Source organism: Sciurus vulgaris (assembly GCF_902686455.1).
Source record: "Sciurus vulgaris genome assembly, chromosome: 9".
NCBI lineage: Eukaryota > Metazoa > Chordata > Mammalia > Rodentia > Sciuridae > Sciurus > Sciurus vulgaris.
The window spans coordinates 48,878,714-48,905,425 of NC_136469.1; the positions used below are offsets into that span (position 1 = coordinate 48,878,714).

At 34.7% G+C, this 26,712-nt stretch overlaps 1 long non-coding RNA gene across 1 annotated transcript in view; it reads left to right on the forward strand.

Annotated features, from left to right (window-relative positions):
• Positions 1 to 6,265, forward strand: part of LOC306669460 — an 83,424-nt gene extending 77,159 nt beyond the window's left edge. The window contains exon 3 of the long non-coding RNA XR_013766123.1: positions 6,198 to 6,265. This is a non-coding gene — a long non-coding RNA (uncharacterized lncRNA). The remainder of the gene's footprint in view (positions 1 to 6,197) is intronic.
• The last annotated feature ends 20,447 nt before the right edge of the window (positions 6,266 to 26,712 follow it).

A 26,712-nucleotide genomic window follows, 5' to 3' on the forward strand; every position in this document is an offset into this window, starting at 1 on the left:
AAGAGGCGATAATAACTCACCAAGTTGCTCTCTCATTGGTTCCAGGATTAGGAATAACTGAGCATAATAATTGGGATCAACCCTGGTGTGAAGCTGGACCGGCAGGGCTGACAGATGCCCTCATGCTCTACCCAATGACCTCTCTTCCATCCTCCCTGGAATTTGCACCATCAATGGTCTCATTTATATTTTTTCCACATCCACCTCCCCTTTGTCTACAAATGTGTTCAAATATATCCACCCTGACCGCCCCCCCAAAAAAAAAATTCTCAGCTCCATTCTCACAGCACTCTCATCCTATCTTTTGCCAGAAGCCATTGGATGACATGCAGTTACGGTGCCTTTGTTTCTCCACTTCTCATTTTCTCTCTCATCTAGTATTTCTCAAAATGTGGTTTGCCTCACACTCTTCAGAGACTCTTATTAAGCATGAAAATGCCTATGCCTCACTCCACAACTCCCCAATGAGAGTCGTTTGGCCAAGACTCCCAGGTTAACTGCAGAAACTAAAGCTGAGAACAACTGGCATTATACTCTAGATTCTACTGTCCATAATGCTAAAGAGACTGTTTCTCCAGGTTCATGAATGGCCTTTAAAACAGCCAGACTTCCTGTTCCTCACTCATGCTGTGGACTGACAAATCTCTATTTTTGGGGCTTCTATGATTAACAAGTTTCTGGGATATATTTTCTTTTTCAACTTCTGGGCCATTCTCTTGTCATCTCCTTTCCTGGCTTCTCTTCCTCAGTACCTCATGGGTCTTCTTTTATAAACTTCTCCTGGGCGAGGTCCTCCTCTCTCAAATTTAGACTTCTAGCAACTGTCTGATTCTCTACCCCTATGAAATCTTGTTGTTCATGTATCTTTTTCCTGCTCCTCAATCCTAAGGGAATCAGATCTCTCATTGTCCTAACAATGAACCATGCACTTGATGTGGTCTTCCATAGTAGTCCTTATACTAAACTCACCCATGAAGACACCTCTTGGCTAATTTTGTGTACACAAAATATCCTTAGTGCCTAAATGCTAGATTTTCTCCCAAAGTGTGAGAACTAGTGCTCAGTAAACCACATCTCCTGGTATCTGGACCCTGTGTTAACTTCATTCATAATCAATATGACTGACTCTGACTCATTTTGATCAGTAGAGTGTGGCAGAAGTCACACAGTAATTTCTGACACAACCTTATGAGGTCTTCAAATTCTGCTTGATGTGATTGCTGTTATTGTTGTTGCTTGGAATATTCCTTATAAACCTAATTGCCATGGTATGAGGAAGAAGCACCCCTGTGAAATGGTCTCTGAAATGCCTTCAAGCCAGGCTCTCCAAATTTCATGGCAGCTAAGTTTATAAGTAATTTAATTTTTGCCTTTTGGAATCAAAACTGCATAGATTCATCTTTAACTACCAGAGTGGAATCACAATCCCTTCTAAGGTCCACTAGAGAATTCCACCAAGAATTGGTTGCAAACCATCACTTGCCAAGGGCTCACTCAAGATCCAGGATATTTAAACAATAGTTAACACCTTTTTATTCACTCATTCTAAATTTATAAACATAATACCCAGACTTCACCTAGGCCTTGCAGAGCAAAAGAAATGAAGTGTGATCTTTGACCTGTGATACCTCATTGTCTTCTAGGAAATCATAACAGGAATAAAAATTACAATGTAATATTAAATATGTGATTCAGAACAGCATAAGAAAGAATTTAATTCTGTAGGACGTGGAGATAGGAATGCTAGTTAGAAGAGTATTTACATAGAAGATATTATATAAGCAATATTCAAAAGGCAAAAATAATGATAAGAACATTCCAGATACAGGGCACGGTATTTATAAAGTCATGGACACATAAGAAGGAGCAAGGTTAGGGAAGCAGCCACTGGTCATTCAAGGCTTCCTGTATCCTAAGGAATCTAGAATCCAGTATGGACTAGTGATTTTAAATCTGATAAATTTGATATTAAATATCTACTCTGCCCCTTACTAGTCCATAGCAAAAGGTAAATTATTTAAACTGTCTGGCTTGTCTGCTTTCCCATCTATTAAAACATGGTAATAATTTTCTCCACTATTAATTAAAGGCACATAATATGGTATCTGCCTTCAGAGAGTTTATAACTAATATTGCCCAAATTTCATAAAGTTGTTAATATGCCTAGCATCATTCTCAACACAGAAGAAAAACTGTAACCACCATTAATAACTTTATTAATGAGGTTATATCAACCAAGGGCTAAGGAATTCATCTTTGAACAGTAAAGTTAATTTAGCAATTGTTGGCCAACTACAGTCCCTGCATGTTCTCCTATAAATATTTTGATATCACAAACTCTTTATCAATAAGCTTGCTTAATTTTGTTTCAAACACTTATTTAAGCAGAAGTTTCTCTTTTCAAGTAATCCTACTAAAATGTTGTGAATTAATGTTCTGCCAAGACAGAGTCATGATTAAAAGCATTTATTTTGGTCTCCCAGCATTTAAAACCACTAATCTGGAGAAAGATTTTTAGGCTATCAGTGGCTTGATTTCCTCACCTATAGAACAGAAGCAAAATACCTACTTCATAGGTTGCTGTAAGAATCTAAAACAAAGGGAAAAAATCTTTAAGCATAGTAAGTGTTAAAAAATAACAATAACAGAAGTTCTTATTGTACACTTTTCAGAAAAACAGTAGTATTATTATACTTTAAGAAATGCACTGAGACAAAGAGCTACACAAATATTTCTTACTAATACCTGAAATAGTACAGTCAAGAAATTTGTTTGGAACTATTTATATGTTAGAATGGCTGCAAGTGTAGATTTCATTGCAGATTTTGAAGAATATATTCTCTTCTGTTCTAAATAGTGTAAGGCTGGTGGTATCTAAAAGCAGAAATGAATAATCTCTAGTGACCTCTTATAAACTGTAGATTATGAGAAATAATTATTTCATGCATAAATGACCAAATGTTAGGAACAATCTTTTTCTCATATCTTTTAAGAGCAAATAGCTAGGAAAAAAAAAAAATAGCTTCCAGAATGAAGTCAACCCCTGCTTTAAGTCAACAGGCAAGTAGCAGTGAGTATATTCACAGCAGTGAATACAGACATGTGCAGATTCTGTGGATGCATGAGACTGATCTTTTCCTGCGAATCTCTCTCTATAAGGATGCAAACATGCTTCTGCTCTGTTCCCTAATTTCACCATGCTCATTTTTTTCTCATCTTCTTTTCATTGCCATCAACATCAACCTCATCGACTCATCAAAAAACACTATTAATACCTGAGCTGGGAACCGCGTTGTGCAGCATACAAAGTGCACTGAGCTTCCAGATTAAACAAGTAATTATACAAATGCCCTTTAGTGCACATTTACCAGCATAAAATCTGCATGAGGGAAAATAGCCAAGTAAGCCAAAGTTATACATTTCTAAACACAAACACATCACCTGAGTTAAAAAGAAGAGGCTTAATGAAAATAAACAGAGCTTTAAAAGAGAGATTTAAAGCCTAAATGCAGCTTAAGACAAGTTGTGACTTTATGATATCACACAGGCGTTACATCAAGCACGGTGGCACACTCCCCAACTGGCAGGAAGGGACCCTCATTGGTGCTGCATTGAAATAATACTCTCTCTTTAAGAAATATTTTGTATGTGGGGAAATGAGTATTTCTACGAACATAAAAATCCTAAACAATTTCTGTGTTGTGTTCTTTCGTTATATTTAGCTTCACTTTTCCAGGAATAGTCTGAGTTAAAAAACAAGGGAAAGGGAATATAGTGTAATTCCCAAATATCTAAACTTCACCCCTGGGTAAAAGTAAATGACCTAAAGTAAAGACTGCCAAAATAACAAATTCTGAAAAGCAAAATAATAATTAATAGCAATAATATTTAACCTCACAGTTGATGCTCTTCATCTCCCACCATGACACAGGTGTTGTTTGGATAGCGTCTCACTACCACTTTAAGTGGGTGAGGATTCATAGAAGAGAGGCAGGGCAGCTTTCCCAAAGGATTGCAGAAGGTTCAAGAGCAGCACGAGTCTAGGTGAGCATCTAACCTAGAGTCAAAAATGTTTCCTACCTAAAATGCCCCATGGTGCCCTGCCTATCACAGGACAGTCAGATTCCTGTATTGCCCTGCATGACCAGACAGACTGATTCCAAAGATAATGAAAGATAGTACATAAAGATTAGCAAAAGAAAAAACATTAAGGATACAATGTAAGTTGTCTGGGACAGATTTTTAATGTTTGCATTTTCTTTATCTTGAAGTTTTATGATGAGTAAATGCACAATTTTCATGATGCTTTTTCTGTTGGATTTTTTTTTTTTTTTTTTTTTCCTGTGCTGGAGATGGAACCCACACTTGCTAGGCAAGGGCTCTACCACTGAGCTATATCCCCAACCTCCTCATAATGCTTTTTGAAATAATGATTACACCCAGTAGAGTAACAACTCTGCTTGTGCGTGTGCTACAAATGTCTGCACTCTAGGTTCTCACCAGAGGCCATAATAAATACATCATCATTTTAAAGACTTGGAAATGTGTTCTGTTTTTACACGCCAAAATGCTGACTTCTGTGTGTGTGTGCATGTGATGTGTGTGTGCTCGCAACTGTTACTTTTGTAATTTAAAAACTGCCTCAAACTACAATGATACATGCTTAAGAGAGACCCCAGGAATAAAAGCTCCTTCAAGTTGAAGAAAGCTGCAGTTACTCTGGAAGAATTTTAAGCATTGTTCAGGGTTTATTAGTAAATTTGATTTAAAGATGATTAATGATCTTCTCTTGGTTAACCAGTAAATTTGATTTCTAGGTTTATGATTCATTCACATTTTCCCCAGCACTGGAACTCCCAGAAGGATCCTGATAAAATCACAAAATTGGAGGAAGGGAGGACGGATCTTCAGGAGAATGGGAGAATGTTGGGGAAACTGGGGGAGGAGACCAGAGGACAGAGGGCCATTCCTCCTTCTTCTTGTTCTCCCTTTTTTCCATTCTCACAGGCCCTTCCACTTTCACCTCGCATAATACATATCAACCAGAACCTTTTGCCCACCTGGGTAAGGCCACAGATTTGGCACCGCCTCTTTCTCCAGGTTTATCAGCTTCTAATGACAGAGTCCAGTAAAAGATGGTAAATATCTCTTCTTTAAGTAAGAAAGGTGGGAAGAAGTACTGGAATTTGGTACTGACACTAGTACGATCATTTTGATCAAATAGTGCAACCAAGTAGAAAATCAAATTCTCACATGTACCTTTCCAACCTTGGAGTATTGCCAGAATAACTCATTGCTCATCAATTCATTTGTTTTTCCTTTTCCACCCATTCTTACAGTTCTTATATCTAAATCCTTTCCTTGGATTAAGCCAGACCATTTGAAATATGAGCACTTTCTTCCCCCAGAATTTGGGGTTTGTGTTAGTAAATCTGAGTTATACTTTCATGCTCTGTCCCAAGTTTCCATTGAAGACTAAAGATCTTCCCATGAACAGGTTACATAAAATATGGGATTCTATGGATATATACCTATGCATATACTTGGAGATTGTTAAAATGTGAATTTGACTTTAATAGTTTGTATTAGGACCTGAGATTCCACATGTCTATAACTGAAAATAATCTACATTGGAAAGATGCTCTCCTGTTTTACAATAAAGGTCACTCCAGGGAGTGTGGCAGAGAAAGGGAAGGGGAAAGAAAATATAACGGTACCTATAATATTTTATATTTTATTTAAAAAAGAGGCTCAAAACAGATTTAGAAAGACAATAAAATAAGTCAAATCTAGGAACCAAGTTATATTTTAAACATTACTTTTTGACATATTTAAAATTTGGAATTCAAAACATAAACATATAAAGAAACCAGCATACAAAATTCACTAATTCATTTTAAGGAATTTAAAACACTGTCGACCACAGTAGCATTTCTCAAATAATATTATGGACATAAATCATTTAGGGATTGTTAAAATGTATATCTGATTTTAATAGGTTCGCGTGGGGTCTGAGATTCCTCAGTCTAACAAATTACAAAGTGATAATGGTCCAAGAATCACAATGTGAGTAGCACTTTTTCACAGTGTACCACAGGCTCACTTTGTGATGAAAGCATCAAGGAAATTTCCCAAAAGGCTCAACTCCAGGAAAAGTTATGCTTATCCTCAGTAATTGGTTGACTCTTACTTTGCAGATGATATATATCTTGTTTCTCTCATTGCTATGGCCACTAGGAGGCTCAAAGGCAAACCTATCAAAGGTAAAACCTATTTTGAAAATTACAAGATACTGTATGGTACACATTCTTGTCCACTAATTTACTCTAATTTTATTTTGCTGCTCTCATTTTCCTTTTGTTGTAATATTAACACCATGTATTTTTTTCATTGTTATATATTTTTTTAAAAAACTACTTCACATTCTCTCAATGGTGAGGTTTGGCATATTTAATACATAACAAGGAAGATCCATATAACAGGAATATGTGGATCCATATAGGATTTGTAGGAGGAAATATCTCAGATATGAGAGTACCTGAAATATTATTGCTACTTGTACCACTCTTCTCACTAATATTCACAATTACAATCATGCTAATAATCACTGTCTACCATGTGCCCAGCACTGAGCAGGCTATTTCATTTCATTTGCCTCTTTTATTTTTTATCATGCCTGATAAATCTGTGAGATTTTTCTTATAATCATATTTCTAAGGTCCTGCAAATTTTCTTATATAGACGTAACCAGGACAGAGCAGCTTTAACCCTGGTGGCAGGGCACCACCAAGCCCAGGCCTCAAGGTTACACAGAAGACTTCCAGAACCCTCCTCATTAAGGAGAAAATTCTTGGTCTGAGACTTGAAGTTTCTGAAGGAAAGTCAAACGTTTGCAAAGACTAAGTAGGGAAGAAGAGGAAGGAGGAAGAAGTTACTCCAGATGGAGGGAATGATGTGCAAACGGAGCGAGGTAAGGATGCAGAGTGAGTTTAAGACTAGCAAGTTCAGAATAGCAGTGACGTGGACCTTGTGTTATTTTAGATGTGAGGTGTCCCCACAAAAGCCATGCCACAAAAGACAAGACAAGGACAATCAGAAGTGAGACGATTAGATCACAAGAGTCATCACCCAATCAGTGAATTAATCCAATGCTAATGGATTAACTGGACAAGTAGGGGATGGCTGGAAGATGCAGGTCACTGGGGATGTGCCTTTCGGGGTTACATTCTGTCGTGGTGACCAGAGCTTCACTGCCTTCTGATTGCCATGTCCTGAGCTGCTTTCCTCCACCACACTCTTCCGCCATGATGTTCTGCCTCACCTAGGTCCCAAAGCTATGGAGTTAGCCATCTATGGACTGAGATCTCTGAAACATGAGTGCCAAAATAAACTCTAAGTTGTTCTTTTCAGGTCTTTGATCACAGTGATGAAAATGCTGGCTAAAATACCTCGTTGTGGGGGAGCAGATAAGGTAGGGGTCACACTTCAAAGAGAACTGTATATCCTGCAGAGAAAGTAGATGCTCACCTGTATACAATGAAGAATGATAAAAAGATATGAGGAATGAAGGCATGAAGATTTTCATGGTGGTGTGGAAGACAGACTTCGGGAAAACGAGGAGGGAAGAGAAAGATGAGGAGAAGGCACTTGCCATAGTTATGGTGAGTGTCCAAACTGAAGGAAAGGCCAATGGTGTTACAGAAAAGGTCTTATTTGAAAGGTTTTCAGAGACCAGATTCTTTAAGGCTTAGTATGGCTTAAATATACAGATTGAAAAAGAGGGAAAGGCTAAGATTGAACACACCATCCATGTTCCTGGCTTAATATACTGTATGGACAGCAAGAAAAGACCAGGTAGGACAGGTCAGAAGGGAAGATGCCCCGTTTTAAGATAATAGTAGGAACGTGGACATGAAGAGATGGAATAAGGAGACATAGATGAGGCATCAAGTGGGTGTTTGTGGTCACAGAAAGTACAGGAATGAAAAATTCCTCAGTGAGAATACTTATAAAATGAGAAAGAACCATAAAAGTGCCAGTATTTAAGATAAAAGTTGAAAATTAAAGACTTGGAAAATGCACTGAAAAGGAAGAACAGAATGTAGGAAGAAGAGCTGAAGGAAATAATACCCCAGGGCCTGATGAGGGTAGAAGAGAAAATTCAATAGTGTTCAATATATTGCAAGACCAATATGACAAAGATTGAAAATCTGTCACTGATTCTAAAATTATAATATCTTCTTTAACCTTGAACCAGAGGGATTCAGCAAAGTAACAGATGGACAACAGTGGGTAGAGATGAAGACCTGGAGAGAGAGCAGAGCAGATCACACTTTCAAGAATCTCGGTCAAAAAGGCAGGAATCTGAAGTGGTGATCCTCGAGGAATCTGCCATGAGAGAGCAGGGCTGGTTATGAGGGGGAGGGTCAAAGTCACTTATAATGCATTCAAGTGTGGTCACCTAAAGCAAGTGTCACACCAAGGAGCACTGATAGACATGGAGAAGAAAAGAAGAATTAAAGGAAGATAGTAGTGATTTCATGGACTTAGAAAACAAGCAAAACCAAAGGAAGAATTTGGGAGAGATGGAAGACCAAGTGGTTATTCTCAAAAAGTACAGAATGGGGGATGAAGACTTGACAATGAGAGCATGCTCAGGGAATCAAAATTCAAGCTGAGACCACGGGCTGGGTTGCTTTTGTGGAGTCAAGTTGGAGGTTTTAAAGTCCATGCGATGGAAGAGCTAGCTCAGCAACTGCTCTCTCTTGAGTTTTCACATAAATGTTGTTATCCCTCAAGATCACAATGAGGGTCAAGCTACAGAGAAAAGCTGAGTCACTTGCCAAAGTGCTTGTGTGTGGTAGAAGAGAAAAACAAAAGGCAAATTTACTAAAGGACATGGGTTTGCTTGAGATTGGAGGTGGAATTGTCTACAAGGAGGAAGCATGGAGAAACTAGAAAAATGCTGTCTTTATCCAAGCAGCTTCGGAGGCTGAGGCAGGAGGATCGAGAGTTCAAAGCCAGCTTCAGCAAGCAAGTTAGCAAGTTCATAAGCATCTCGACAGGATTCTGTCTCTAAATAAAATACGAAAAAGGGTGGGGAATGTGGCTCAGTGGTTAAGCACCCCTGAATTCAATCCCTGGTACCAAAAAAAAAAAAAAAGGCTGATATTTTTTTCAAGGACACAGAGAAGGGGAGGTGAAGAAAAAGCAGCCTCTGCTCTTTACTATTACAAGGTGACTTTATGGAGACTGGGATGAAGACAGGATGTTCTCTGACGTGACTGAGAAATATGCTTGTTAGTATGTAATTTCTCTCAACTTGAAAATCACCCTTCTATAATCTGATTTGTTATTCTGGTGCTAGATCCCTGGCAACTTTTTCTGCCTTGCCTCCTGTTCCTTGCTACACTCTGACATTAGGGGGCACCAGAGGGAGGCTGAAAGGCTGGTGACTGAGAAGGGTCTGGGTCCTTCCTGCCTCTCCAGCAGGACCTCAGCAGTGCCCTTTCAACCTGGCTCTGGCTATTGACTCCTGGAGCAGCCTATGGCTCCATTTGTGGTTTTCCCACACTCCCAGGCCAGCCTTATGACTGCCCCTCAGAGGCCTCACCCAGAGTCAGGGTTCCCTCCTTGGTCTGATTTCGTCCCTACAGGGCTGTTCCACCAAGCTTCTACACTGTCATAATCCCAAATTCTTACAATAATTCATTGGACTGTGATTTTATGTAATTTCATTTTTAGTGACGATTTTTCATAAACATGAAAATAACTTGAAAGCTTAGATATTTTAAGCCAACAAAAAGTTCACAGAATATGAACAGTTTTTAAATTTTTTTCAAAATGTTTTCTAGTAAAGAGACCATCTGCAGAAATAAAGCAAATATTCGCAAACCATTCATCCAAGGGACTATTATCCAGAGAACATACAAAGACTTCAACAGCAACCATATCAATAATCTGATTTTAAAATGGACAAAAGACCTAAAGAAACATTTTTCAAAGGAACACATATGAATGGCCAACAAGTATATGAAAAAATACTCAATATCACTGATCATTAGGGAAATACAAATCAAAACCACAAGGAGATATCATCTTACCTTAGTTAGAATCAGAAAGATGACAAATAGGTGCTAGGACATGATCGCACATGCCTATAATTCCAGCTACTTCGGAGGCTGAGGCAGGAGGATGGAAAATTCTAGAACAGCTTGGGTAACTTAGTAAAAGCCTGTCTCTAAATAAATGAACAAACAAACAAAAAGGGATAGGGATGTAACTCAGAGTGCCTCTGGGTTCAATCCCAAGAAGAGAAGAAATAGAAGAGGAAGAGGAAGATAAGGAGGAAGAGGAGGGAAAACAAATGCTGGTGATGCAGAGAAAGGGGTACTGTAAATTATACAGTCATTATGAATAACTGTATATGGAGGTTCCTCAAATAACTACAAATAGAACTACCATATGATCCATCCATTACACTATAAGACATATATCTGAAGAAAATGAAATAATTGTATTAAAAAATACCTGCACTCCATGCTTATTATGGGACTATTTGCCATATTCAAGAAATAAAATCAAGCAAGATGTTTATGAACAGATGATTCTAAAATGTGGCATATATACACAATTGAATCATATTCAGTCATTAAAAAGAATGAAATTCTGTCTTTTGTGCCATCGTGAGTGGAAGTGTAGGATACCATGATATGTGAAATAAGCCACACACAGGAAGACAGACACCACATATTTTCACTCATTTGGGGAAGCTTAAAAGAATCAATCTCATAGAAAAGAGTGGAACAGAGGTCACCATGTGATGGGCTGACAGATCTGGCTCCATGAAAATGTTATGGGCCAGACTATAAGGGAAATGACTAAACAGACTCCATTTTGTTCTGAGACTCCATGTTATGTAGAAAATAAGCTTCTCCCATGGGAACACCCCACCTTTGTACCCATCAACAATTGCTTACCTTCTCCCACGGGAACACCCTGCCTCTGTGCGCATCATTAGTTACTTAGCATGATATGTTTAGCAATACAAAATGACAATTCTTATGTAATGAAAAATTGCTCTCTTTCAATTCCTACTGCTCCTAAACAATGTACCTTGTGAACAGTGATTGTGTGGATGTTAGTAACCATTCTTTAGTTTGTACCTAGATAAGGGTCATTTTGACCCACTTCCCCCTCTGATGATGATCTCATGACATTAGTTTGTAATTTCAAATCATAGCAACAGACACTTATGATTGATGTGATTTTTGGTATAAGAACCCCTACAACCCTACGGTTGGGGCTGTTCTCCCAATAGCCGTTTTCTGGGACATTGTGTGTGAAAGTCAGCTGGCCGGCTTAATAAAGACTCTCAAATTTGGACTTCTCAGTGGTGATCCATCTGTTCTTAAGTTGTGCGTCTGTTCTTAACAATGAGAAGGGGAGGGAAAGAGGGGACTAGAGAAGTTAGATAAGGGGTACCAAAATATGGGTAGACATGAAGAATTAATTCTAGTATTCTATAACATAGTAGGGAAATTACAGTCTATAGCAATTTATGATGTATTTCAAAACATCTAGAAAAATCCAAAGGTTCCCAACACATAGAAATGATAAGCAGGGAGATGGAAATGCTAATTATCCTGATTTTACTGATACACATTACATACATGTATAAACCATTGTACTGTACCCTATAAATATGTACAAATAGTATGTGTCACTTGGTAAAACTTAAAAAGAATTCTTGACATGTTGCTACTTTGCATTAAGGAAAAAATATTAGAGTCAAAGGTCCTTTAAACCAACCCTAGATCACATTACTCTCCCTCCCTTCCTTTACAGAGTTAATCAGTATCCTGAAATTAACATATGAATTTCACATTACTGGTTTTTATTATGTAAATATCTACCTATAAACAATATATAATGTTTTGGGTTTTTTGAACCTTATGAAACATATTTTTTATGATTATACAAACTATATTTTCACTCATTAAATTTTCTAGACTTACTCTTATTGATAATAGTACTCTAATTCACTTATAAACCTTTCGTTTATAAGGGCTTATTTCATGATTTCACCACATTTGTTTAGCCAATGATCAACGATGAATATTAAAGATGTTCCATTTTTTCCTACTGGAATAAACATCTTTGTATATTGCCTTTTATATAAAAGCCAGAGCAGAGAATATGGTTGATCTTCTAATCACTCTCTCCATTTACTAACATTTCCCTAAGTGCATTATAGAGTAGGTGTACTCTCTTCTTCTCTTGAATGCCAAAATATTCTCTAATTGTCCCGAACTACATTCACATCAGCAGTACATAAATGTTTCCACTGTGCCACATCCTCACACTCGATATTTTCCAGACTTTTGAAAATTCTGCCAACCCAATATAGATGTGAAATAATATCTCATTGTTTAATCCACATTTCATGGTTCTACACATATTTTGTCTGTCTTTGTTTTGTTTTGCCGTATTAGTCTGCCTCTTCTGTGAAGTCCTTCTTCATATCCCTTACCTAATGTTCTTTCTTTTTTTTTTTTTTCCCCTAATTTTCTATTGGGTTGCATTTTTTCAAGATTATTTATATATTAAATATTAATTCTTTTATTACTTATACATATCTCAAGTATCTGGAAGAGTCTTCTTTAACTTTTCCTGTTTTGATACAATCCTTTAATATACTAAAATTGTATTATCTTAATGCAATCATATCAAGCTTTCTCTTTTTGATGCATGCTTTTGGATACACTTCTTCCTCAAGTTTTTATTTTCTCCAACACTTTCTCTGAAAGATGCAAACTTCTGCTTTTCATACTGATACTTAATTCAGCTAGAATGTTTAGGGCTTTTTCTCATATGACTAAACTTCTGTCCTAGTTCCACTATTTTGAGCGGTTTATCATTTCCCCACAGATCCTTGGAATTGGTCTCCATTTATGAAGGGGTCTGCCTGGGGTCTCCCTTTTGTTGTATCCATCCAGCACGTTTCAGAAACACTTCATCTTGGTCATGATAGCCTTATGGCACCACACCTTCCTTATTCTTCATCTCCAGAAATTGTTTTGGTTAGTTTTTTGTCTTCTTCTCTCCCATATGAATTTCAGGATCAGTTTGTAATCTTTCCACAAAGTGTTACTAGAATTTTGAATGAAATTGAATCTTTAAAGTTTCTGAACAAACATGTTCCCATCTCATTCTCGAAACAAACCCAAGGTAACTTAGTTATTATTCTGTCTTAGAAATAATACACACACACACACACACACACACGCACGCGCGCGCGCGCGCGCGCGCACACACACATATACATATGAAATGTTTAGGAACTTGTCCAATATCATAGGGCAGAACTGAGATACGAAGTCAGATTCCTAAGTGGCACTGAGTTTTGTGTTGATTTTTTCCATCGACAGCAAATCACAGTCCTTGATATGAACCTGCTTGATGCTTTGGTGATTTTAATTATAAGAGGAGAAGAAGAAGTACACCATAAATAGAGGGAAAAGAAAAGACTAGTACTTTCTTTACCTGAACTGCAGTCTCTTTTCTAGTCCTGGTCTCTCTTCCCTTCAGCTTGTCAGTCTTTTATTTACATAAATGGGGCTTTATTACTCAGGTCAGAGCAGCGAGAGAACTGGCTTCCCCCCTCCTGCCCTGTGTTTTGAGTTAACGCGTGTGCGGTTCTGTGATAACAACATAAAATTCTTGAAATGGACTCTGCTACTGTTTTTGGAAGATAGGCTTAGAAATATTTAAAGAATTTCCGTTTCAGAAACAGCTCCATAGAATGAATCCAAAAAAATGAATATCCAATTATGAACAGAAGATGACCAAGAAAGGAAAGATTCTTAAAAGATAGCTATTTTAAGCATTTTAGTTAGTTGAAATCTCTTCTAACCACAATTTGAAGTTTTCTGTATGTATTTCACAAAGATGTCTTAAAAACTATGCTCAGATTTTTATTTTTTACTTTGCTTTAATTTTAATTTTAAGCCCAAACATGACCCTAGCTAAATTTTATTTTAAATAAATTTGAAAAAATATGCATTAAAATAGCAGTCTCCAACCAAACTATTAACTGTAAAATGTAAAAAAAAAAAAAAAAAAGAAAAAGAAAAAAATTTAATTCCATTGACTTAACCCCCTCAAAAACTTTAATAGAATATAATATTATGCCTTGTGGTATTAAAAGGTATTAATTAATTTGATTTTCTAATTATATTTTGTTTACTTTCATCTGTGAATCATTGCTCTTTAAAATTGTATGATCTTTTGTTGAAACAGAAAACAAATCTTGCAAAGATATTATTGTTACTGCCGTTAACTAAAATAGTTTGTAATTTGAAAGTTAGGTAGGAATATTATTGTGTAAATGTATGTCAACCAAAAAGACAAATGACTAAAGTATTACCTGTTCTCTCCACAACCCTAGATTCACTGTGTGGGAACACTTCCAAGAGGAAAAATTCATTCTACTAAACATCTCTCACAGTAAGTAGCTATTGGTACCTCAGGACAGATTGAAGAAAAAGAAAGGGAAACAGGAAAAGGGGCAGACAGCTGGATTAGACTGTACTGTGTATATTAGTGATGGGTAGACTTCAAAAGACTTAGAGGTTCATTTTGGACAGGTGCCCAGAGATTCACAGGCTTACCCAAAACCTTCCATAACTTCTGATTTTAAAATTGAGCTAGAATTCTTTCGAGACCAGACTTTTGGTCTTCAGTCATATTCCACACTCATGGTCCTAAAAATAAATGCAAGCTATGAAATTCTAAACTTTCTGAACCCTGAAAAATGAAGTACTTGTTTTAAATGGGTAGCAAAATTTCTATGTTTTGAGGTTTTCAGGTAAAACTAAACAATATGTTTTGCCTGGAAGAGAGAAATTTCTTAAAAAATATATATCTGACATTTGAGTCCCATTTTAAATGATGTTAAAAATAAAACTTTTGAACAGAATTTTAGGGACAGGTGAAATCTTCCTTTGAATTCAAATTCACCCATGAAGATTAGTAATGGTAGGTCCCCCACTAGTGTGAACCCTTACCCGCTGATACCTGGTAAGTGGTAACTGAAGAGACAGGCTCTCAGAAAGATCTCTATCAATACAGGTCTGTGAACCTGTAGAAATGAGAGAACCCAACTGGAAGAGGCGAAAAAGTGTTTGTCTGTCACTGACTGCAGGGTCTTCTTTTAACTGAACACAGAGTTATCCTACAAAAAATATGATCATTCTTTGGTTTAGTTATCATGTGTACAATTACTTGTGTCTCTCAAATGTTTCCTATCAGATTTATTATTACTAACAAAGCCTGCTGTGATGATTACTTTTTCAATGGTTTGAAAATGAATTTTTGATACAAAGCATCAATTTCTGATACCAAATATGGAAAAAAATAAACTACTCCTCTGTGAATATGATTGAGCAAGGCATGGTTTTACTCTTTTTTAGAAAAGAAGACCCAAGACATGGACTTAATAAGCAGTAATGAAATAGACAAAATCATTTTTAGCATTTTCACCTTAAGAATTCCCTGCAACAGAGCTTATACACTGGTCATGGGAAGAACTGTTTTCATGACTTCATTTATGAATACATAGCTTCCTATATTTTACATCGCATAGTAGGTGCTCCAATGTCTAATCAGTGTGACATTGCATGAGGTTCCCTTCTAGATATGAATAACAATGACTTTCCCATAGCAAAGAGTGCTGCATCTGAGACAAATAAATTTACAAATTATTATACGCACAGTTTTACTTGGCATTTGATAAATTACAAAGGCCTTTAAGAACTGATATTTAGAAAATAAGTAGCAATATTGATAGTCCAAGGTTTCTCAATATCTGAAAACCTATTATTTCAATGTCAGTGCACATTGTACTTGAAAATGTACAGTTCCTGTCCAAATATCAGTAGCTTATTTAGAATCGCATGCTCTACTCTAATAAAAGTGTAAAAATTAGTAACAGTTGTTCCATGTCAGTCGCATGCTGAAAGTAGATCCTCGACAGATATGAAATCTGGAATAAGATCTGCATCTCTTTATAGTTCTCTTCTAGGATTTTTCCAAAGCAGATCTCACTGGATATTTCAAACCATTTCTAACAAAGACAACACTTGTAATTTGAACTATTTGTATCACTTTGTTCATACTTCTTAAGCTTCTCCATTCACTCTTCTCCTACTACTTACTTGATTTTTTGAACTTTCTTAATAATACAATATATACTATAAAATGAAAGCCAAAACCAATGACATCTTTAAACTCTACTAATTATTAGCAATGAATACCAAAGGAGAAATAAGAATAGCAAGCAAAAATTAATTTCATTTCTATCTTAATTGAATGTATAATTGAAACACATTTCTTCCCCAAATATTTTTCCCAGATCCATTCATAAATAATAACAAAATGAATAGATTTGAGCTTCATGTTCTATCTTCTAATCTAGCTTTGGAAACTATGACTGATTGAGAGTTAATGTGAAAGGGAAAAAAAGACAAAAAATAAAAGTTGTAAACTTATCCAAACTATTAAGAAAATTGATACCTTGCATCCAAGATATTCATTCATGTGTTGGTTAATCATTTCTGAAACATCTACTATGTTCAGTGTTTACCTTAGGAGTCTACCATAGGAAAATGTAATTGAATATTCATGCATATTAAAATAATAAAGGTAAGAAAAAGTGTCATCTTTTAAACTATGTTATTCTAAAACCATGAAAAAGTAGTACATTTGTTATTTGTCTGAAATGTAAAAAAATATTTTGAACAGTGGTAATACATGTCTACACAAATTCATTGTTTTCATTCCCCACTCACTTATTTGACACAAACAAGCTCCTATGCTCTTCAATAAAGGAAAAGGGGATTTGAAGAGGCATTTGATAAATTACAAAAAAGTAAACGATTAGAACCTCATACTTTTACCCAAAAAGGCCTCAAATCAAGGAATGGCCTAGTCTATATTTGTTTTGATTTGTGGGATACATAATACATTCATCAGTGCATATCTTTGAATTTTTTTCCTTAAAAAAGGAGCACCATGCTGAAATAATCAGTAGTATAGTATCAGAAGCTACAACCCTTACATCAGTATTTAATTTAATGAACAACTTTCAAAAATCACATGTACAATGTCATTATTAAAGAACATAACTATATAAACTGCTTTGGAAATTGTGTATTGACATGTTCATAATTTCTTACCTCTATATATTTAAATTAAGACTTCAATAAATAAACCAGTAAATGCATTTATTATTAAAAAGAAATTTCTTTAAAAATTCAAATCTTAACTTATTAAAAAATATAATAAAAGACTTTTTTGTACTTTAGTATGCAAGAATTAGATTGCTTGACCTCTCTTTTAATGACTTAATTAGCTGTACTAAAGCCCAGCTGGGCCTCTGCTGACAACATAGCTAGATATTTCAATCAAGCAGTGTTATGGAGAATAAGTAATAAATGCTACCTTGTCGCCATACAGTCCCAAACCATAGTGCATGCTGGCAATGCTAAATTTGATCAGTATGCCTCATATTTCAATTAGTCGTGGTCTGAATCCCTAAAACTGTGTAATGTGTATGAATTCCTGATATCAGATACAGAGCCACAGGCTCCCACAGTTAGAAGCCATTGAGTTTGCTTTTATTAGCAGCCAATTAATGGCAAAAATCTGCATCGCTTTTAAAATTTATAACCTCTCTTCCAGCTGCATCCACGGCTCCTGCTATACTGTATACAATCAGATCTATATCACTGTCGCAAGCCAAACAGCTGCAAACTGTATTCTGTCTGCAGGAGTAAAAAATCCTTTCATACAGAAGCTTTTTTTAACCTCTTAGAAGTTCTTTTCAAAGCGCAGCAGCACTAGTCACTTTGCGACAATGAGCGATTTAATACAGAAAGAAAGAAATCTACACCAAGGTAACCTCTTGGGATGTGCTAGGTTTTCAAACGGAGTGAAACCCTACCACTCCCGCACCACACAAGGGCAAGCAAAGCCACTTCTCCTGACCAAGGCTAAGAAAATACAAACATATAAAACCTGACCCTCATGCAAAGTTAACCCTTTGAAGCCTATATAGTCATTAAAACCAAGTGGTATTACACCAGTTTAATATTAAGTAGCTTACATAAAATTTTGGTATTCAAATTTGTATGACCTTAGATGCTTGCCTAATAAAACATCTGTGGAGATCACGTTCCCCATCAAGAGGCAGTTTATTGCATACCTCAAGATTTTGAGACATTATTTTTAGGAGCCAGACTCTTTCTGACATATGATAAGACAGGAAATTTAGATGTGATCAGATTTAGTAACAAAGCATAATTGCTTTATGTATTGCTAATGCTGCACTTTCAAGATTATTAAGGGAACAGTTCAGCCTTATGGTATTATATAGCTTAAGTTACCTTATACATATTATTCTATGAAGCCTGAAATATTTTGCTATCTGATCATCAAAATGTTATGTAGGAGAAATAAAGTATAGAGTGTCTTCATTTGGTCTTCTAGAAAACAGTAAACTTAAAAGTGCGTATCCCGTATGTTGACATCTAGAAATATTTATTTATTCCCCTATTTGAGTCACATAGGGCCTAACAGATAATTTACCTGGAAAAGGAGTGTGAAAAAATATTCACCAACTCTAATACATGGCAATAAAATGTAGTACTAGGATAATACAAACTGCTGCCATGGTTATTTAAAGACAATAAAATCCTATTTTACAAAATTCAACTGCTAATAACCAGCATTCTTTTGGACAGCTTAAATACTGCAGTAAGACTCATAATGCCACTGTGAAATCATAAGCTAGTACTTCAAAGGTGTTGTATCTGTTACAAATTTAATCTTCACTGCTTTGTCACAACTGATTTCATCCCAGCGGCTTGGAGTTGCAGCATAACAACATTCTTGTTGTCCTAGACAACCTGAACCAAACTGTTAAATACCTGTCTGATGCCCGAGAATGATTATCATAGAATTGCCTATGGAATCTCCAATAACCACCCTGAAAATGTGCAATTAGTCTGTTCCAGTTAAAAGAAGGGAAAAAGTATGCTTTACAATGTTGACAAATTGGAGACATTTTAATGATAGAGACAGAAATGCTACACTCTATTGTATGAATGGCACAGTATTGTGTTCATTGTATTTAAAATACTTTTATTTCTGTAATACTTAATATTCATACATTTCACAATTATATAATGAAGTTCATACAGATTTAAATCTCACCTGATTTTTTTTACATGAAGGAAACATTATTTCATGAAGAACCATGGATCTTTAAAAACCAATATCCATTGATTTCCATTTAGATACTGAATGTCTTTGTTTTTGACATATTAGGTACCTGTAAAGCAAATGTCTCCTGCTTCCTCCCAGGTATACATGGAACACTGTGTTCAGTAGACGCAGGGGGAAGGATGTGAACTAAGCAGACTTGTGTTCATGAAGTTTCTGAGAAAAGGAGTTAGGGGACCAGGGCATTAAAGTTTAATTATAAAATATGTTAAATTTGACTCATCGGGATCATTATGAAAATTTATAACTTTCAAAGTACAATGTTAGGTCTATCTACTAGCACATGGATTTAGTATTTATATGCTATCTGTAGAAGTATGTACACAAGGACCCATTCCCCATGACAATGCTGCATTGTTGTTACTGGACAAGCCAGTATTTTGTATTAGAAACCTTTGCTGATCCATGGCCTTCTCATTGAGCATCTTAGCCACATCATTAATCTGTACTCCTTAAATAAAATTAGAAAATATTTCTCAATGAATATCTAATTACTAAGTGCTATCATTAAATCCACCAACTAAGAAAAATAAATGCATAGGGAATTATATTTAGTATATTTCTCTAGAAACTACTGAGAATTCTGAAGTTCTGACTAAAGATTACTTTCTACAAGGAATAGAGACCCTTACTACAATGTTTATGCTGAACAGGGACTAAATGTGATCTGTATGTCTTCAATGGATTTCATAGCTTAACTGATGGTACGAGATAACTTCAAAAAAATAAGAGCATAGTTTTGTTTATATTAATATCCTGCATAAAATATGAATGAGTAATAGTTAACACAAAGATATGAAAACTCAGTTTACTGACAAATTAAGGAAAAACAGAATGTACTGATTATATTCTACCCAAATAAGAAAGAATTACATTATTTTAGATTTCTTATTCCTATTGATATGCCACTTAAAATGATTTAATTCGAAACAAAAATGGTGCAATTTAAACACATCTTTAACTGACATGAGAGTGACACTATTAAACATATATTAAGTTGCCCATATGCAATTCGCACTTGTGACTTTTCTCTGCCATTCATGAATTATGCAATTATCCCTAACTCATGGAAATGAAAGTGCATTAACTGCCCACTGTCATGTATTGTCTCTTTCTATGTCCTTGTGCACACATTTCCACAGTTCATTATTCATGGCTGCATCAAAGTAAGTGTAAATGTACACACATAATATGGAAATAGTCACATATGGATAAATAGCAAATAGATATTTGTGAAAATATATACATATATATACATATATATATATGTGTATATATATATATTTTTTCATTCCAAATAGCAAAATTTAACAAGGAACACCTCTATCCTTGTTATGGATGCCACATGGTAAACAAAACAGATGTCATCATTTTAAAGCAATAGCAGGAGTTCTTCACACATGAAGAGAAGATGTTGGTCTATTAAGCCAGAAATTGAGCCTTTTCATCTTCAACCACTCTTTTCCTAGCTTTTTCCCCATTAAAAAGAAAAAGTTCCTTTCAGCATTGATTAAAATCTCACTAGAACACAATTCAAAAAATATTGTACGTGTGTTCCTAATCATTACCTTTTCCGCAAGCATGTTGATATAATTATAATGAAAGCAATTCATTTCTAAAAACAATTATTTGAAAATAGAAAGTGTGAGGGAAATAAAAATTTGGTGTTTTCTTCACTGCCTGTTATGGTCATGTGAGTTATTCCAACTTTGAATGAAACACCCTGACAATCTGCTGCTGGTGGAATATATTTTTCAGAGAGGTTCTCTGATTTTAGTCTAGGAAGCACTACAAAGCGCTCATGTGCAATGACTTGTGATATAGGGAATAGTGAGGATTCGTTCTGATTTACATTATTTCTAACATAAACAGAATTAGTCCCATTGAAGTAATTCTTTCTAATTAAATAGAATGAATTCTTATCAAAGATCCAGGTTTTTAATTTGTGCATAATAAAGTCTTTTAAAATGTTGCTTTAGGCAATAAAAGCAGGATTTAATGATTTAAGAAGGAAAAGTAAAATATTTTTGTAGCATAGACTTTAATTTTACTGTAGATAATCAAATACCATGTTCAGAATTTCATATAAAGGTTATTTCAGCAAGATAACCCATTCAGTATAAACCATACCCTCATAAAATTAATTGGAGCACTTTAAATAGCAAAATAGCAAGACAATTATTCTAAAATTATGCACACACATTCTTTGCTAAATATTATTTAAAATTAAAACTGAAATAATGTGGGTTCATGAAGAGATTTCATAAATAAGTATACAACTTTATTATATATTAAGGATATACTGAGGGTCATACTACATGCAATATTTTGATGAAAAATATTTTTCATGATTATATGTGCTTCTGATTTTTCAAAACAAAGTTAAAATCAACCATCTTTGTATGCCTTCATATTTAGAAGAATATTAAATATTTTCAGTCAGTTGTTATATTTTAAATGCTGCTGCATTTCTCAAGTTACAAATAAATTTCATGATTCTCAGATATTACAGATATTGATAAAATATAAGAATTCTACAAGGCTTAATTAGAGCATGACTGAAAAACTGTAAAGAAAAATGTCAATAAGTACAAATCTATTTCAAAATTGGAAAGACAATAAAAATAGTTGGAAATATTCCACATTTTAAGATGCATTATGTAGGAAATAACTGTTCTTTCTAGGAGAAACTTTTTAAAAGGTTGTTTCTGCTGAAGTATAACAGAAAGAAAATGTGTTAATCCCTCACATAGTATAATTTTTATACTTGTAAGTTGTGACTCACAGAAATACTTCTGCAAAGGCAATAAATATACCCAAGAACAATTTAGGATAAACATAAGTTTTCGTTTCTATACAGTGCATTCACTGGCACCATAAATAAGGTGTGACCAGCAGAAGGCACTGTTACAATAAATATATACATACAGCTGCTCATTTACAAACTGGTTGGAAATTCTGACAAGTTTTACAAACTTTACACAGCGCAAATATTCTTTTCACGTAGACATTAAGTTATAAATTTGTCCTGTAATTGCGAAGAAAAAACCCATTGCATAACTCCTTTTTTGCATCATTTTGATTTGGATTGCAGCCCATCCTCAATTTTATTACCCTCATTTTTAACTTACTTAATTCATAAAAGAATTATGTGGTCACACTTACCATCTTTAACACTGCATTTAAGGAATGTTGCTCTCTTGAGAAAAGACTCAGACTGCTGAAGTTAGACATAGATTCATATAGACCCTGCTTCCAAACCAGCTTCTAGTTTCATTCTTATTAACCTTTCGAGGTTTGATCATAATTTGCTAGAGCATGCAGGCATGGTCTTTTAATGGAACTGCTTGGATGTATGAAAACACCTCTAATTAAATCTCTGTCAAACATACCCTTAACAATGTTGTTTAGTTTGTGTTCGTATACAAAATCTCTTGAATGCCTCTCCAAGTTTACAAAATCCATGTTAAAGGAGCCAGCATTGCAAAAAAATGTTACGGCATATGTTTGGATTTTTGTATTTCAGAGTCCTGACTACTTTATCTGAATTACAGATTTAGAGCTTTGTTATGTGTGATAGTTATGATAATATGATCACTAAAGGCACAGAGACAGGGAGACTCAAATCCCTTTGAAAATCCCTTTCTCTATTTCCTACAGCTGCTGCGGCAGTTTAATATCTGATAGAATGATGAAAAAGAACAGGCCGAACTCCAGTTTTAATAAAAATTTTAACAGGTCTACATATAGTTATGAAAAATGTTATTTGCAATGCCAATTTTTAATAAAATTTTCTTAAACCAAAGAAAAAATCCCCCAGGGAAACCTGCTATGAATGTATTTTTCATATGTACTATTTAAGGCTCTTTAAAGGTTATGAAAGTGACTAATAAAATAAGTTCTATTCTATACAACACAAACCTGAATGCACTTGCACTTTTGCATTTTAATCAAATAAATAAGCAAAGCTTTCATTTTGTATATAAGATCAGAAACAAATATTATATTGCATAGTCAATTTTTATTGTTAGCAATAAAAATTCATATTATTAAATAATAGCATTTTTAAACAAGTCAAAGCACTGCTAACATGCACGTCAAAGAGTTCTATGATCTATGAATGCATGATACTAAGAAATACTACATTTTTATAAAACTGAAATTTTGCTCCTTGTGTTTTATGAACTTGAGAAATTATATGGAATTGAAAACATTTATTTTTACAAGAGAAAATAAATATATTAGGTATGATGAATAAAATTTAATTTAAGAACTTCTGAACTTCTGAAGAGTCTCTATAAAATAGAACATACTAAATGGAAGGGCTCACATACCGTGACCCGCAAGGGTGCCCTGCATTGTAAATACCTGTTCACCATGATAACACTATCTGGGAAGCAGTCAGGGACAATAAGCCTAGTCCCAAAAGTATCTCTCTCCACAGAAAATAGAAGAAAGTATTTATAGGAGAGCAGACAGAAATTTCAATTTACCTTTCTGACCTGTACCAATTGCAAAACCAGGAGGCTTTTAACTACCAAGACACTGAACACAAACAAGGGGTTCCCTTTTAATCTTTAAATTGCGTGAATTGGTATTATCACCAGTAAAGCCCTGGTGTTCTACTCAAGCACTGATTGTCTAGCAACACTGTCCTTGTCATTATTTCTGAAACCTCTTAAGTTCTAAGGAAGACTTTTTAATACCATACATCATGTAAAATACATTAACATTTATTAAAAGAACTTGATAGACTTTTAGAATTAAAACTAGCTACACTAATACTAGATAACCATTCTATTCTTTACAGAGGGGCGTGCAAACTGTAACTATAAAGCACAGTCTTTATTTTATCCCTAAATAAATATTCACTTTTGAAAACATTAAATTTATTATGCACTGAAATGAGGAAAGTAAAGCATAACCCACCTCATTACTTTCTCTGAGAATTGGCAAGGTTGGAATATTGAACCATCTTCTAAACCTTTCGGTTCTCCTGTACAATTCCTAACAGGGAATTGACAGCAGTTAGTTCATACCATATTTATAATCCCACTATTTAACAATTTCTAAAAAGCAGTTTTTACAATTCTGGGACAAGATCAAATTTGTTGATCTGTTTACTTGATATTTCCCTGTATTTTTATTTAAAGGACATTTTTTTTGAATGGAGTGAGGTGGGGGTTAGTGACCTTAATCAGGGGATTTGAAAAAAAATTGGTGGAATCAAGGTAACAAGAATGAATGAAAGAATAATTTATTGCTGTGACCATTTCCCTCCTTGATTTTTGTATTGGGATTACAGTGGATTATCTCCAATCAAATACTATTTATCAGATCCTTGTAGATACCCTTGATAAGTAACACGAATAGAATAAGTTTCTGAGAGCATATCTGAAATGTAAATGTAAGTACTTGATTACCAAAGCTATGAGCACACAAAAAAAGATGAGAAAAACACAGATCACTAAAATAAAGCTTTGAGATTAAGTACATCTTTAATTTCCTATTTCAAGTATTTTTATGCCATTTTAAGAAAGATAGTTGGATGTTTAGTGAGAGCTTTCAAATCATAAACCAAATTACAATATGCTAGTTTAAATGTGATTGAAGGAATTTCTCATTTTAAATACTGTAAGAATTTACAAAATAAAAATTGAGGATTATTTCATTTTTCCAAAAATATTTCACAAGCTTAGAAAATAAGAAAGCTTATTTTAAAGTACATGTTCAAGCCTTTAATGAAAGTGCTCATAAAAAAAAAAAATAACACATACAGCACCATCTGGCCATATCAGATGACATGGATCTTTTGTGCATCAAAATATCTATTCTAAAATAAATGGACATATTTTTATTCACATAAAATATTTATTTAAATATTAATTAGATTTATTTTACTCTTGAAGGGCAAGGAAATACAGGCAATTCTCCCACCCTCCAAAAATCTTCAAACAGATAAATTATTAATTTTAACTGGAAACCATATAAAATTAATGTAACACTTATATTTGATGAATAATTTGGCATTTTAACAAAATTCTGCATTTTTTTCCTCCAAATTTTACAATGTTTTGCCAGTATGTTTGGGGTTCCAGTTTCACTCAGCCCCTAAATAAAACTCTCCAAGTGTTTGAAGAAATAAAGGGTGGTCTCTTTCCTTCATGGATTTTGTGCACAATAATTTTAATCTCTAATTTTATCTGTTTATCTCAAAGGATTTAAGAGTGCTATATTTGGGGGAGGGAGAATGTTATAATTACCTGAAAAGTTTAGGTTGCTATTTTTATTAGTTATCAAGAAAGTAAAAAAATATTAAACATTATCTAAAATTATTTCATTGCTTAACTTTCATAATTTCCATAGAAACCCACTTGATGCATTTCTAAGCCACAGTGACCCTAACCATTGGTCTTTACAAAAGCTTTTGCAAGCCTGACAGGTGATTTTTTTTTTCAATTGATGATAGAATAAATCACACTGAACACATGCATTTAGGAACCAACTATGCAATATTTTTAAGGATAAGCACATTTATATAAAGAGATGAGGGAGAAAAAGTAGAAAAATAAATTCCTGAAATAATAACTTTTTTTTCACCCAGGAACATGGAGTATTATCCACTTGAATATATCATCATAGCAAATTATGGTTGTAAAATTACTATATGTTATTGCACATTAAGTAGTTTCCAGTTTTTTTATTTTCTCACTGGATTTGATCTGTTCATTCCTAAGAATGTCATATTATTATTAATTATATATTTCTTACTTCATCAACTGTGTTTTTCAACCTTGTAGAATTTTCTCCGAGATTTTCAAACACCAAGAACATCTGAGAGTCAATCTCTTTTTGTTGTTTCCATAATTTAAAAATTAAACCACCAGACAGCTTTTCTTTAAGATAGATAACTGGGAAAACAGACAAATTAGGATGCAATTATTCACATCACAAAGGAATTCACAGATGGCTTCATGTAAATAGGGAGCTCCCTATTTAAGTGTTTGTTTACAGATCATTAGCTACTTGACAAAGAGGCTAGAGGGGCAGAAAAACTTAGAGCTCAAGTGCTGGGAGACACTGCCAATTGGAGATCAATGAGAAATGGAAACGCCAAAGCATTCATTGAAGCAGCATGTGAATCAGAAAATGTGATTTACTTCATATGCCTTTGTGTGTGTGTGTGTGTGTGTGTGTGTGTGTGAGAGAGAGAGAGAGAGAGAGAGAGAGAGAGAGAGAGAGAATATAGCTGTATGTGTAGATGCAAAATGAATGGCTACATATACACAGAGACACACACAGCCTAAAGATACCTTTAGTTACTGTAGAGTAAGACACCTAACAAAACTAGCTGAATTTCCTTTGTTT